Source organism: Oncorhynchus gorbuscha, unplaced genomic scaffold, assembly GCF_021184085.1.
Source record: "Oncorhynchus gorbuscha isolate QuinsamMale2020 ecotype Even-year unplaced genomic scaffold, OgorEven_v1.0 Un_scaffold_8346, whole genome shotgun sequence".
Classification (NCBI taxonomy): domain Eukaryota; kingdom Metazoa; phylum Chordata; class Actinopteri; order Salmoniformes; family Salmonidae; genus Oncorhynchus; species Oncorhynchus gorbuscha.
Window position 1 is genome coordinate 1 of NW_025751536.1, and position 14395 is coordinate 14395.

Genomic DNA, 14395 nt, shown 5'->3' on the forward strand with positions numbered 1-14395 from the left:
CAGTCTGGCGTTGCTATACCTTCAAAAGGAAAGCCTGGTTTGCCAAGAGGCTAGGAACAGCACAGTCTGGCGTTGCCATACCTCCAAAGGAAAGCCCTAGTTTGCCAGAGGCTAGGAACAGCACAGTCTGGCGTTGCCATACCTCCCAAAGGAAAGCCTAGTTTGCCAAGAGGCTAGGAACAGCACAGTCTGGCGTTGCCATACCTCCAAAAGGAAAGCCCTGGTTTGCTAAGAGGCTAGGAACAGCACAGTCTGGCGTTGCCATACCTCCAAAAGGAAGCCTGGTTTGCTAAGAGGCTAGGAACAGCACAGTCTGGCGTTGCCATACCTCCAAAAGGAAGCCCTAGTTTGCTTGAGAGGCTAGGAACAGCACAGTCTGGCGTTGCCATACCTCAAAAGAAAGCCTAGTTTGCCAAGAGGCTAGGAACAGCACAGTCTGGCGTTGCCCATACCTCAAAGGAAAGCCTAGTTTGCTAAGAGGCTAGGAACAGCACAGTCTGGCTTGACATTCATGCTTTATCCAAAGGAAAGCCTAGTTTGCTGAAAGGCTTCAGAACAAGCTGATCTGGCGTTTGCCATACACGCCAAAGGAAAGCCTAGTTTGCTAAGAGGCTAGGAACAGTACAGTCTGGCGTTGCCATACCTCCAAAGGAAAGCCTAGTTTTGCTAAGAGGTTGTGGAAACAGCATAATAACAATTGGGTGATAAGTGAACTTGAGTGTAATTGGTTATAATTTCAGTTGTGGTTCGAGAATTCACCACCTTTTAACCAACAGTGAAAATGACAATTTATATTTATTTAAATTTACTCAAATGATAAAGCTTGCAACGTCATAAACGTTTCGGTTCACATTGATCAATTGATTACTCACAAAATGTTAACCATTAAGATCGATCTCCTTTTGAATGCAGACCTTGAAATTGTACCAAGCAACGGCATTGAAAACAAAGAACATGGAATGGCCTTAGAGCGCTCCACAACTGGCAACATGAGCCGAATTTGGTCTGTGGGTGATTAGGTCCCTGGGGTGATTAAGTTTTTCTGAAATATCTATTGCATATATATATATCCTTCTGTAGCTCAGTTGGTAGAGCATGGCGCTTGTAACGCCAGGGTAGTGGGTTCGCTTTCAGGACCACCTATATGTAGAATGTATGCACACATGACTGTAAGTCGCTTTGGATAAAAGCGTCTGCCAAATGGCATATAAAAAATATATATACACACAGTAACAGTCATCTGGTAGGACACACCTACTCATTCAAGAATTTCTTTGTTTACATTTTTTCTTCATTGTGAAAGAATAGTGAGGACATCAAAACTAGTAAACAACACATATGGAACAATTTAGTAACCAAAAAGTGTTAAACAAATCCAAATAGATTTTTAGATTTTAGATTTCTTCAAGTAGCCACCCTTTGCCTTGATAACAGCTTTGCACACTCTTATTATTCTCTCAACCAGCTTCACCTGGAAGCGTTCCAGCAGTCTTGAAGGAGTTCTCCATAGCCACTGAGCACTTGTTGGCTGCTTTTTCTTCACTCTGCAGTCCAACTTCTCCCCAAACAATATGAGGTCAGGTGACTGTGGAGGCCCAGTGTAATCTGACGCAGCACTCCATCACTCTCATTCTTGATCAAATAGCCCTTACACAGACTGGAGGTGTGTTGGGTCATTATCCTGTCGAAAGAAACAAACGAGATAGTCCCACTAAGCGCAAACCAGATGGGATGGAGTATTTGCCGCAGAATGCTGTGGTAGCCATGCTGGTTAAGTGTGCTTTGAATACTAAATAAATCACAGACAGTGTCACTCAGCAAAGCAGCCCCACACCATCACACGTCCTCCTCCATGCTTCACGGTGGGAACCACACAGGCAGAAATCATCCGCTCACCTACTCTGTTTTCACAAAAACACGGCGGTTGGAACCGAAATCTCAAATTTGGACTCATCATAACAAAAAGGACAGATTTACACGGGTCTAATATCCATTGCTCGTGTTTCTTGGCCCAAGCAAGTATCCACGAAGGCCCGATTCATGTCCATGAACAGTTCATGTTGAGATGTGTCTGTTACTTGAACTCTATGAGTGCATTTATTTGGGCTACAATCTGAGGTGCAGTTAACTTAATTAACTTATTCTCTGCTGCAGAGGTAACTCTGAGTCTTCCTTTCCTGTGGTGGTCCTCATGAGAGCCAGTTTCCTGGCATAGTACTTGGATGGTTTTTGCAACTGCACAGTTCTTGAAATTTTCCTCGGATTGACTGACATTCATGTCTTAATAAAGTAATGATGGACTGTCGTTTCTCTCTTTGCTTATTTGAGCTGTTCTTGCCATAATATGGACTTGGTATTTTACCAAATAGGGCTATCTTCTGTATACCACCCCTACCTTGTCACAACACAACTGATTGGCCTCAAAGGCATTAATGAAGGAAAGAAATTCCACAAATGAACTTTTAACAAGGCACACCTGTTAATTGAAATGCATTCCAGGTGACTACCTCATGAAGCTGGTTAAGATAAGGATAAGAGTGTGCAAAGCTGTCATCAAGGCAAAGGGTGGCTACTTTGAAGAATCTCAAAATAAAATATATTTGATTTGTTTAACACTTTTTGGTTACATGATTCCATATGTGTTATTTCATAGAGTTGATGTCCTCACTATTATTCTAAAATGCAGAAAATAGTAAAAAAAATAATGAAAAGGCCTGGAAATGAGTAGGTGTGTCCAAACTTTTTGACTGGTACTGTATATATACAGTATATATATATATATATATATGAGATATATATATATATATATATATATATATATATATATATATATATATATATATACAGATTTTAGTACGGTATATATATATACAGTATATACTGTAACGGAAATCTGTTTAAAAGTATTTTCACACATAATAGGGAGATACTGCATATGTGATTCGTATACAAGATTTGGAAATTATTATGTTTTTAGTCAATGCTATACCCATCTGTTTGGGTTCTTGCAGTCAATTTGCATTCTTCAAATGATTTGAAATTATGTTCTGCCCCTGACCATCCACTTAAGAAAAACCTTCCAGAGGCTGAATCTAGTTGATGATCCCTGTCTTATTGCCTACCCAAATGAAACCACACATTTTATAAATATCACTGTAGTTTTTCAAGTGACCATGATTTTGAAGTGAGACAGGGACAACTGTATGCTATTCAAATCAGACAGGCTAGTCTATAGGCTACACAAAATGTAAATATAAATGTACTTGTTCTGTACTTGAACTTTGATTCCATATACCAGACCTGTATTCTTTTGTTGTTGTTGTTTTTACATATAGCGATGAGAGAATAAAACAATAGCTATCACTACCTAGAGATTGGCCGGGGGAACGCGACTTTTCCTTCTCTCCTCCCCTAGCCTACGTCTTCACCTTCGTTTGGAGTGAAACCAAAACTGCCAAAACTTTGAAGGCTTCGTGGACTGGGTAAACCGATTATAATGTCATTTTCTCTCTGTTTTAAGTATCGTTTTCTGAAATGGAACGTGGTGTATGCGCTACATCTGCTGAGCTCGCGCGCCCCGGGTATCGCAGGGAATGATGGGGTTTGGAAACAGGCGGCTGATAAACCGAGCAGAATGGAGTGGAGGAGAGGGGGAGCAGAGAGAGAGAGAGAGAGAGAGAGAGAGGGCTTCACGATGGAGGAGGGGTCGTTATTGCACCTGTCTTAACACCACAGCTAAACTACAGTATGGACCCCAGGGGGAAATATTTCCCCTAATTACTCTGTTTTGTAATAGTTATATTCCCACATATGTTGTTTTACACACAGACGAATAAAACAACATCATTAGATATTTACCAGGAACCTGCTGGGAATAGTATTAAGTGTAATAAGTATTAAGTGTAATAAATGATAATGAATATTACCTGTAACTTTATCTTTTCAACTCAAATCAATACAAATACAGCCTTATTACTTAGTCTAAGCTTCATAACATAGTTGTAAACAATGGTCAATATTTAAGATGCTTGAACACATGCTTGAACACATGAAGAGAATTCTCCGTAACCATATATTTTTAAATTCACAGTATAAGATTCTAAATATTGAAAACAACATTCTAATCATATACAGCATAGAACTACATACAGTATAATTTTATTTAATGGGGACTAATATTAATATGTAGACTACTGTACACCCTACCTGATTGAAAGGTGTCATCTCTCTTAGCCTACATCCGCCTCTGTGGTCCCTTTCTCTTCCTGTTTGATTCCTTCCTTCCTGTGAGAGAGATGTGGTCGGGGGAAAATAAATCACCCCCTCTTCCCTGATACCTCCACCTTAATTTATCTTTAACTTTCTACCCAGCCTGGAGAGGAGAGGCGAGACAGAAGTGGGTCAGAGGCTGCTGGGCTGGCTGGCTGCAGAACTAAGTTTGGCATCATAACCTTATGTTACAGTAGCTCGCTCCATGAGAAATCACAATCACTCACAGAGCAAGAAGTAAGAAGTAAGCCTGAAGTAAGCCTGAAGTAAGCCTGAAGTAAGCCTGAAGTAAGCCTGAAGTAAGCCTGGGTTGTATTATAACCAAGCATACAGGTGGAGGAAGTTCATGTCTGTCTGACAAATAGCTACATATGTTACCCCATTCTTCTATTGTGTCTGAATTGTTTGGTCAGTTGTGCCCATAATCACGACATTGTGGCCCTTGTCTACCACAAAATATATAGAAGTCAATGGATTTGTCAAGAGATATTAGGGTACAGAAGCCCATTCTTTACAAAACCTAACTGTTATTTATTCAAAGTACATGGTACCTCTACAGTAATAACAAATTATTGTATTTTTGTAGTGTGAAATGTGAAATGAGGTGAGTAATTTACAGGGTGGGATTAGTCTAATTTGTTATTTTCTTCTTTCAGACAGCTTGCTAGACCAATCAAACAATTTACAGCTAACAGTCAAATAAAATGTTATTGGTCCCATACACATATTTAGCAGATGTTATTGTGTATAGTAAAAATGCTGCTTCCAACACAGAATGGCAAAATGTATTCATGTGTATAAATTAAAAATCTCTGTGGTGAAGTGCAATTCACTGTAGTGCACTACTTTTGACGCTACCAAAAGTAGTGCACTAAGCTACTGTCGAAAGTGGTGCAATTAATTGGGAACATGATTTGAAGTAACCCAAGTCAGATAATCAAGTTGTTTCGTGTTCCCTGGACAGTAATACTGCAATCTCCCTCTGATTGGTACCACTGAAGAAGCAGACGAGACACCCCCATTCCCCTCAGCAGGAAATATAGCATGTAGCAGAGTAAAGGGTCCATGGTACATACCGCCTCTGTCCTAGATTGCAATTGCATGTCTTATTCTTCTATTGGGAGGATATATCACAGTGCATGTCTACACTGCTACTACATTTATTGTGGCTCCAAATATGATCTAACCTGCAGTACAGATGAAATAATATTCTCTGTATGTTGATGTATCTGTTGCCTGCAAACAGATTTGACTGTGTTTGTCATCATATAGCTAATGTGCAAACAACACCAAAGAGTTTATTGAACGGGTCGGAGCGAGTGACTTTCACCCGCCCTGAAAAGACTCACTTCTGCCACCCAGTGGGCGTTGCATCACATTACAGTATATTTCAACTGAAACCTCATCTACATCAAACTAAACATCAAACCCAAACCACTTCATTTGATGTAGCTGTAATGTAAATGTATGGAGTCCACTCAGATAATAATGGAAGTATATTAGCATTTTTGTTCTATGTTTGAAAAAGCTTTTAACAGAAAATGTCAAATGTCATATGTAAATAATATATAAGCATATCCCAGAATGTCTAATTAGTGGAATGGAAATGCAGTTACTCTGCATGCCCTGTGACATCTATTAACACTGTAGACTTGTGATTATGCAAAATTGTCCTGGAAGAAGTCATTTTTGTCAAACTACTTTTAATGAACCTGATTATATTACATTTCATAAGGTCACATAAGCAACTGCACAGGGAAGTCAAAAAGGTAGAATTCATTTATTTAGCAATATCAAATCAAATCAATTTTTATTTATCACATACACGTGTTTAGCAGATGTTATTGCGGGTGTTGCGAAATGCTTGTAAATATCCTGATAGTCCGATGACCCATAATACAGATTGCACAAACAGTAAACAAATACAATGGGTCGCTTTGTGGGGATTAGAGACATGAGAAAAACAGAGAGCCAAGATTTAGGCAGGAAGAGAGTCGAGATATAGAGGAGAGGGTAATTTAGAAGCACTTCCTGTGGACGATTGATGGTCCGGCCTCCTCATACTGCGTCTTTGCTGATCCACATGGCCTGGAAGGTGACAGAGGCCAGGATGGAGCCGATCCACACTGAGTATTTACGCTCAGGGGGCAATCATCTACAGGGAGTTTACAGTTAGCGGTTTGGACCGAGTCAAGTTGGGTTTTTATGCAAAGTCACGTGTCTATACTAATCAAACTTCACCAAGGGTACTATGAAACCTTTTCCTCAAAGTATTTTCAGGTTCATCACTGTTAAATAATTGACTCACAGTAATTGGATGGTGGTAAGGTTAGCTGGATGTAATTATCAAAGAGAATAAGATGCATATATTATACATACCTTGATTTTCATAGTGCTGGGGGCCAGGGCTGTGATTTCCTTCTGCATGCGGTCACCGATACCAGGGTACATGGTGGTACCGCCAGAAGACGTTGTTGGCGTACAGGTCCTTACGGATGTCAATGTCGCACTTCATGATGCCGCTTGCATGGGTCTCATGGATACCAGCAGACTTCCATACCTATGGGGATAATCTTTACACCCATATTCTGAACTGCATACCTATGGGGATAACAGTCTTTACACCCATATTCTGAACTGAATACCTATGGGGATAACAGTCTTTACACCCATATTCTGAACTGAATACCTAATATAATGGGGATAACAGTCTTTACACCCATATTCTGAACTGAATACCTATGGGGATAACAGTCTTTACACCCATATTCTGAACTGAATACCTATGGGGATAACAGTCTTTACACCCATATTCTGAACTGCATACCTATGGGGATAACAGTCTTTACACCCATATTCTGAACTGCATACCTATGGGGATAACAGTCTTTACACCCATATTCTGAACTGCATACCTATGGGGATAACAGTCTTTACACCCATATTCTGAACTGCATACCTATGGGGATAACAGTCTTTACACCCATATTCTGAACTGCATACCTATGGGGATAACAGTCTTTACACCCATATTCTGAACTGCATACCTATGGGGATAACAGTCTTTACACCCATATTCTGAACTGCATACCTATGGGGATAACAGTCTTTACACCCATATTCTGAACTGCATACCTATGGGGATAACAGTCTTTACACCCATATTCTGAACTGCATACCTATGGGGATAACAGTCTTTACACCCATATTCTGAACTGAATACCTATGGGGATAACAGTCTTTACACCCATATTCTGAACTGCATACCTATGGGGATAACAGTCTTTACACCCATATTCTGAACTGCATACCTATGGGGATAACAGTCTTTACACCCATATTCTGAACTGAATACCTATGGGGATAACAGTCTTTACACCCATATTCTGAACTGCATACCTATGGGGATAACAGTCTTTACACCCATATTCTGAACTGCATACCTATGGGGATAACAGTCTTTACACCCATATTCTGAACTGCATACCTATGGGGATAACAGTCTTTACACCCATATTCTGAACTGCATACCTATGGGGATAACAGTCTTTACACCCATATTCTGAACTGCATACCTATGGGGATAACAGTCTTTACACCCATATTCTGAACTGCATACCTATGGGGATAACAGTCTTTACACCCATATTCTGAACTGAATACCTAATATAATGGGGATAACAGTCTTACACCCATATTCTGAACTGCATACCTATGGGGATAACAGTCTTTACACCCATATTCTGAACTGCATACCTATGGGGATAACAGTCTTTACACCCATATTCTGAACTGCATACCTATGGGGATAACAGTCTTTACACCCATATTCTGAACTGCATACCTATGGGGATAACAGTCTTTACACCCATATTCTGAACTGCATACCTATGGGGATAACAGTCTTTACACCCATATTCTGAACTGCATACCTATGGGGATAACAGTCTTTACACCCATATTCTGAACTGCATACCTATGGGGATAACAGTCTTTACACCCATATTCTGAACTGCATACCTATGGGGATAACAGTCTTTACACCCATATTCTGAACTGCATACCTATGGGGATAACAGTCTTTACACCCATATTCTGAACTGCATACCTATGGGGATAACAGTCTTTACACCCATATTCTGAACTGCATACCTATGGGGATAACAGTCTTTACACCCATATTCTGAACTGCATACCTATGGGGATAACAGTCTTTACACCCATATTCTGAACTGCATACCTATGGGGATAACAGTCTTTACACCCATATTCTGAACTGCATACCTATGGGGATAACAGTCTTTACACCCATATTCTGAACTGAATACCTATGGGGATAACAGTCTTTACACCCATATTCTGAACTGCATACCTATGGGGATAACAGTCTTTACACCCATATTCTGAACTGCATACCTATGGGGATAACAGTCTTTACACCCATATTCTGAACTGAATACCTATGGGGATAACAGTCTTTACACCCATATTCTGAACTGCATACCTATGGGGATAACAGTCTTTACACCCATATTCTGAACTGCATACCTATGGGGATAACAGTCTTTACACCCATATTCTGAACTGCATACCTATGGATTCTGAGCCTTGTCATGTAAAGAAGAAGCCTCCGTTGGAAAAGAGAGGATCAAACCAAACCACAAACTTCATAGTCAAGATATAATAGACAATGAAATATGGACACACAGAGTACTCTCGGGAGAATTATATCAATAAATATCCTTCATGAATGATCCATATGGTGACTTTTACTTCCTCTTATCCTGCATGATCTTAAATACATTACTTGTGCTACAGCACAGAATATTCAGCCTGGTCCCAGATCTATTTGTGTTGTCTTCAGACAAACTGATCTGGGACCAGGCTATAGAACATTGTGTTGTTGTAAGAATTTGTACTGACCGATGAAGGAGGGTTGGAAGAGGGTCTCTAACGGAACTCTCTTACTGATGGTGATGACCTGTCCGTCGGGCAACTCGTAGGACTTCTCCAGAGAGGAGGAGGAGGCAGCGGTGGCCATCTCATTCTCAAAGTCCAGAGCCACGTAGCACAGCTTCCTGATGTCACGCACGATCATCTCTCGGCTGTGGGATTCAAATATAGCATGGAGTTTGTGAGATCATGTTGCCAACCGTGGACAGGCATAAAGGGAAGAAACGGTAACTGTAGAGGGGACCTTAACCTAATGTGTCAAATCTAACTACACTGATCAGGCTCTTCTACAGGCACAGTCACTACACTAGGAAAATAATGAAGGATTGCAGTATCTCTATTTTGCCAATAGGATACACTGTAAGATAATGAGAGATCAACAAAGGTGACAAGATGCAATTAAACAAAAAATCAGGTGTTGACACATCATATAAACTGGGTGAAAGGTGTCATTTTTTATGATACTGTTAGAAGGTACAAAATAAACATTTCTGTCAATATTGATATAGTTGTAGATGAGTGTGGTTGTATCAGTGTTGTTCTCCATGGTTACCGGGTAACGAAAGAGTATCCTCTCTCAGGTGAGGATCTTCATCAGATAATCAGTCAGGTCTGCCAGCCAAGTCCAGTCTCATGATGGCGTGGGCAAGGCGTAACCCCCATACACGGGCACGCGTGGTCACACCATCACCAGCGTCCAGCACAATACCTGCACAGGTGAGACACATTAGTACAAACACACTGACGAGCATCATAGTGGTCAATGCCAGGGTTGTGGGTTTTTCATTCCTGCTGGTGCCAAACATTCTAAAATGTATGCATTCGCTGTACCGCACGTCACTTATTGGGTTTTAGTTAGGAGGCGCACTCTCACCTGTTGTACGACCAGAGGCATACAGAGACAGCACACAGCCTGATGGCCACATACATAGCTGGCACATTGAAGGTCTCAAACATGATCTGTCAGGAAGAAAACCCCACGGTTTTAGAAAACAGGCTCATAAATCCATTATTTGGCAATGCACCTAATAATAATATAAAGCAAATATAAGAACATCATCAATCAACATTAGTTGTGATGTAATGCTAAACAGCATAAGATTGCCAGCCAGGTAAATGGATTAATTAAGGCAGGTGACCCACCTGGGTCATCTTCTCCCTGTTGGCCTTGGGGTTGAGGGGGGCCTCAGTTAGCAGGACGGGGTGCTCTTCAGGGGCCACACGCAGCTCATTGTAGAAGGTGTGATGCCAGATCTTCTCCATGTCATCCCAGTTAGTGATGATGCCGTGCTCAATGGGGTACTTGAGGGTCAGGATACCTCTCTTGCTCTGGGCCTCGTCTCCTACATAGGAGTCCTTCTGACCCATACCCACCATCACACCCTGCAGGGGAAGAGAGAGACAGGCAAGGCTCATTCATATGTACAGTAGGTACAGGTCACAGCTGGGAGGACAGGTTTGTGGTAATGACTGGAGTGGAATCAGTGGAATGGTATTAAATACATCAAACACATGGTCTCCAGGTGTTTGATGCCATTCCGTTTACTCCGTTCCGGCCATTATTATGAGCCGTTTCCGCCCTCAGGCAGCCTCCATGGTCCAGATGAACATGAACAGCAACAGACACATATTGATCTGCAATGACACACGGCCTGGTTTCAGACCCAGATTAAAACCTACTAAAACTAAAAAAGTATGCTCAATAGAGAATCTCCATTGAAAGTTTTTTTTTTTTTGGTCCAGGTCTAGGCTTCATCTGGATTCAGGAAACTTGTCCTACTGTAGTCTGAGTGCCAGTCTGTTGTGCCATCATGCCAACTCCTTTTCACTCATCGTCATGCCATGTTTGGCTTGGCAATGACAGCAATGTAGTTGGCAAGAGCACAAACAGATCTGAGCCCAGGTTAGTCATACTGTAGGAGCAATGACCGACTAACAATAGTGTTGCGGCTCTATTTCAGGAATGACCCTCTGATTGACATGGAAGGTAGTAGAGGAGAGTAAGATGGGGTCTGACCTGATGACGGGGGCGCCCCACAATAGAGGGGAACACTGCCCTGGGGGCATCGTCACCGGCAAAGCCAGCCACTCACCAGTCCTGGAGCCGTTGTCGCATACCAAGGCTGTTGTCTCTTCCTCGTCACATGGCTGTGTCCGGTTACTGTAGGCCTACACACACACACACACACACACACACACACACACACACACACACACACACACACACACACACACACACACACACACACACACACACACACACACACACACACACACACACACACACACACACACACACGCGCACACACACAGACATATACAGACACACACACACACCAAACAGACCAGTTGTCAGGTGTGTCAGAGTGCAATGTGTTTCACACATGGCATATGGTATTAACAAAACAAGGTATTACTGCATTAAAGAGTATACTTTTAGCCAGTAGTTCTGAAAGTAGCGCTCATGAGAGGTCCCTGAAAATTGATACTACGTCACATATGTGCAGATATGTGCACCATGTCATTGCTCTCTCGCGCTTCTCTCTCTCTCTTCTTGTGTGCGGCATGATGAGACTCTTGCTAGCTGTCACTCATGTGGCGAGGACTGAAGCTATTGGTTTAAATTGAATTACTAGGTCGCTGGCTCACATGGGGGGAAATGGAGGGAAAATGAGAAGCACAGCTTCCAGAAAAACAGTCGCTTTCAAACTAGGGATTTTGTGGCTAATTGATGTAAAACATTAATCTGCTCATAGATTATGCATGTATGAACAACACATTGACACATCCAGCCCAAAGTGAGAGGTTTAAAAAGGCTTAATAGTTGCCAATGTCCCGGAGCATGTCTTAACAGTAGCTGCCCTTCCCACTGTGGTCTCATTCTGTAGCAGTGTCTCTGTCTTCGTCTGTCTGTCTGTCTGTCTGTCTGTTCGTCTGTTCGTCTGTTCGTCTGTCTGTCTGTTCGTCTGTCTGTCTGTCTGTCTGTTCGTCTGTCTGTCCGTCTGTCTGTCTGTCTGTCTGTCTGTCTGTCTGTCTGTCTGTCTGTCTGTCTGTCTGTCTGTCTGTCTGTCTGTCTGTCTGTCTGTCTGTCTGTCTGTCTGTCTGTCTGTCTGTCTGTCTGTCTGTCTGTCTGTCTGTCTGTCTGTCTGTCTGTCTGTCTGTCTGTTCATATGCCATGCTGGACCCATAATTCACTTTTAGTTGACTGACCAATGATTTGATTGACTAAACTGTTATGTTATTGTAATGTACAATACAGAGGACAGTGTTACATTTTAATCGCTTTAAGTGCTTAAAAGGTATTTCTGTGTTGGTCCGAACCAACAGCCTAAAACAAAGTCAAAAGAAGTTCTTAAAAATCTATTAAAGCAAGGACTTGTATTGCATTTCCTATCCACATTAGCCATGTGGTTGTGAGATTACTTATATATCAACATAATCTGTCTGAAAATACTTCAATGGCTCTTTTTCTCTCATATTTGGTATTTGGCATTTTATTAATAAGATCCCCAGTAGCTGTTGCAAAAGCAGCAGCTACTCTTCCTGGGGTCCACACATGCCTGTAACCTACTGTGTGTTCTGTGTTTAAGTATAAATGATACATATAGATTACATAGTCATGTGTGGTAATTATGATAAAGCCACTGATCGTGAGTTGCTTTGGATGAGAGAATAGTGTCTGCCAAATGACTCGCGTAAATGTAATACTATGAGATAAATTACTATTACGGTAATCCCATAATCCCATTGAAACAGAGAATTGCATGTGTGCAGGACTTACCCTGGAGAGCTGGACAGGAGGTGATGTGTTACAGTCCCTTGAAAGAGAGAAGACGAGAGGAGAGTGCGCCTGGCTCACCTGCTCTCTGAATTTAAATAGGAATACGCAGGACCCATGCCATCACATACCTTCAAAACCTCAGGCCTTTTTAGGAGACATTGTCACCCTTACAAACCAATGCGGAACTTAAAAGCACAAACACACACACATACATGCACACACACACACACACACACACACACACACACACACACACACACACACACACACACACACACACACACACACACACACACACACACACACACACACACACACACACACACACACACACACACACACACACACACACACACACACACACACACACACACACACACACACACACACACACGTGCACACACTCACTCAAGAGTCTTATTTGGCCTCTGATAATTTATAGCTGGTTGGCGGAGCCCTGGTCTATAGTTGGACAACTGGAAGACAGGTTGATGATGCATCTGCAGAGAAAGGCATGTTGGAGGCCACTATAAATAAGGTCTGGTGCATCAGTCATAATGGAGATATGGCCCTTTGTCTGTCTGTCTGTCTGTATTTCAGACAGTGTTACAGACAACCAACCAGAGACTAGTGACAACGCAAAGCCTTTATGGAACCCCCGCCAGGCCTTCAAAGGACGTTTCCAGAGACTCAGTAGCAATGGGAGTGGACAATAGTCATATAAAGACATACAATGACAAGACTGTTTTAACCAATATAAATGTAGGACATACTTTAACAAATCAAAATAAACATCTATAGTGACTGTGTACCTGATGTGAAATGGCTAGCTAGTTAGCGGTGTGCGTTATTAGTGTTGAATACAGAGACGTCACTCACTCTGAGACCTTGAAGTGGTTGTATCCCTTCCTCTGCAAGGTTTGTGGCTTTTGTGGAACGATGGTTGTTGATGTGTTCAGAGGGTCCCTGTTTCGAGTCCGGGTTGGGACAAGGTGAGGGAAGGAAGCAACACAGTTACAACTGCTTAGTGTTCAATGACCAGAGAATGTGTCCCTCAGGCTTGGGCTTGACTCCTTCCAATGAAGTTAATTGAATTATGTCATGTCAATGAGGGAAATTGGAATTTCAATGAACTGTCTGAATTGATCCCAACCCTGATGTTCCTACAGTAAAATGATTGTCCTCATAGCCTGTCAATGAAGTAAGTCTTTACATAGTGGTAAACCACAGTGACAACACTCTATTCCATACTGACCCTCGTTGACCACAGTTACATTAATCTGGTTACCAGGTCTAATGTCAACCACAGACCAGAGGAAGTTGTTCAGAAGGAGATGACCAAAAAAAGGAAGTGATGGTTTGAATGGTGTTGAAGGAGGGGCGTCCACAGCA

The 14395-nt window shown here is 41.8% G+C and overlaps 1 pseudogene; it reads right to left on the minus strand.

Moving 5' to 3' along the window:
- Nucleotides 1-6287: 6287 nt before the first annotated feature.
- LOC124029945 lies at nt 6288-11391 on the minus strand (annotated as a pseudogene).
- Nucleotides 11392-14395: the final 3004 nt, after the last annotated feature.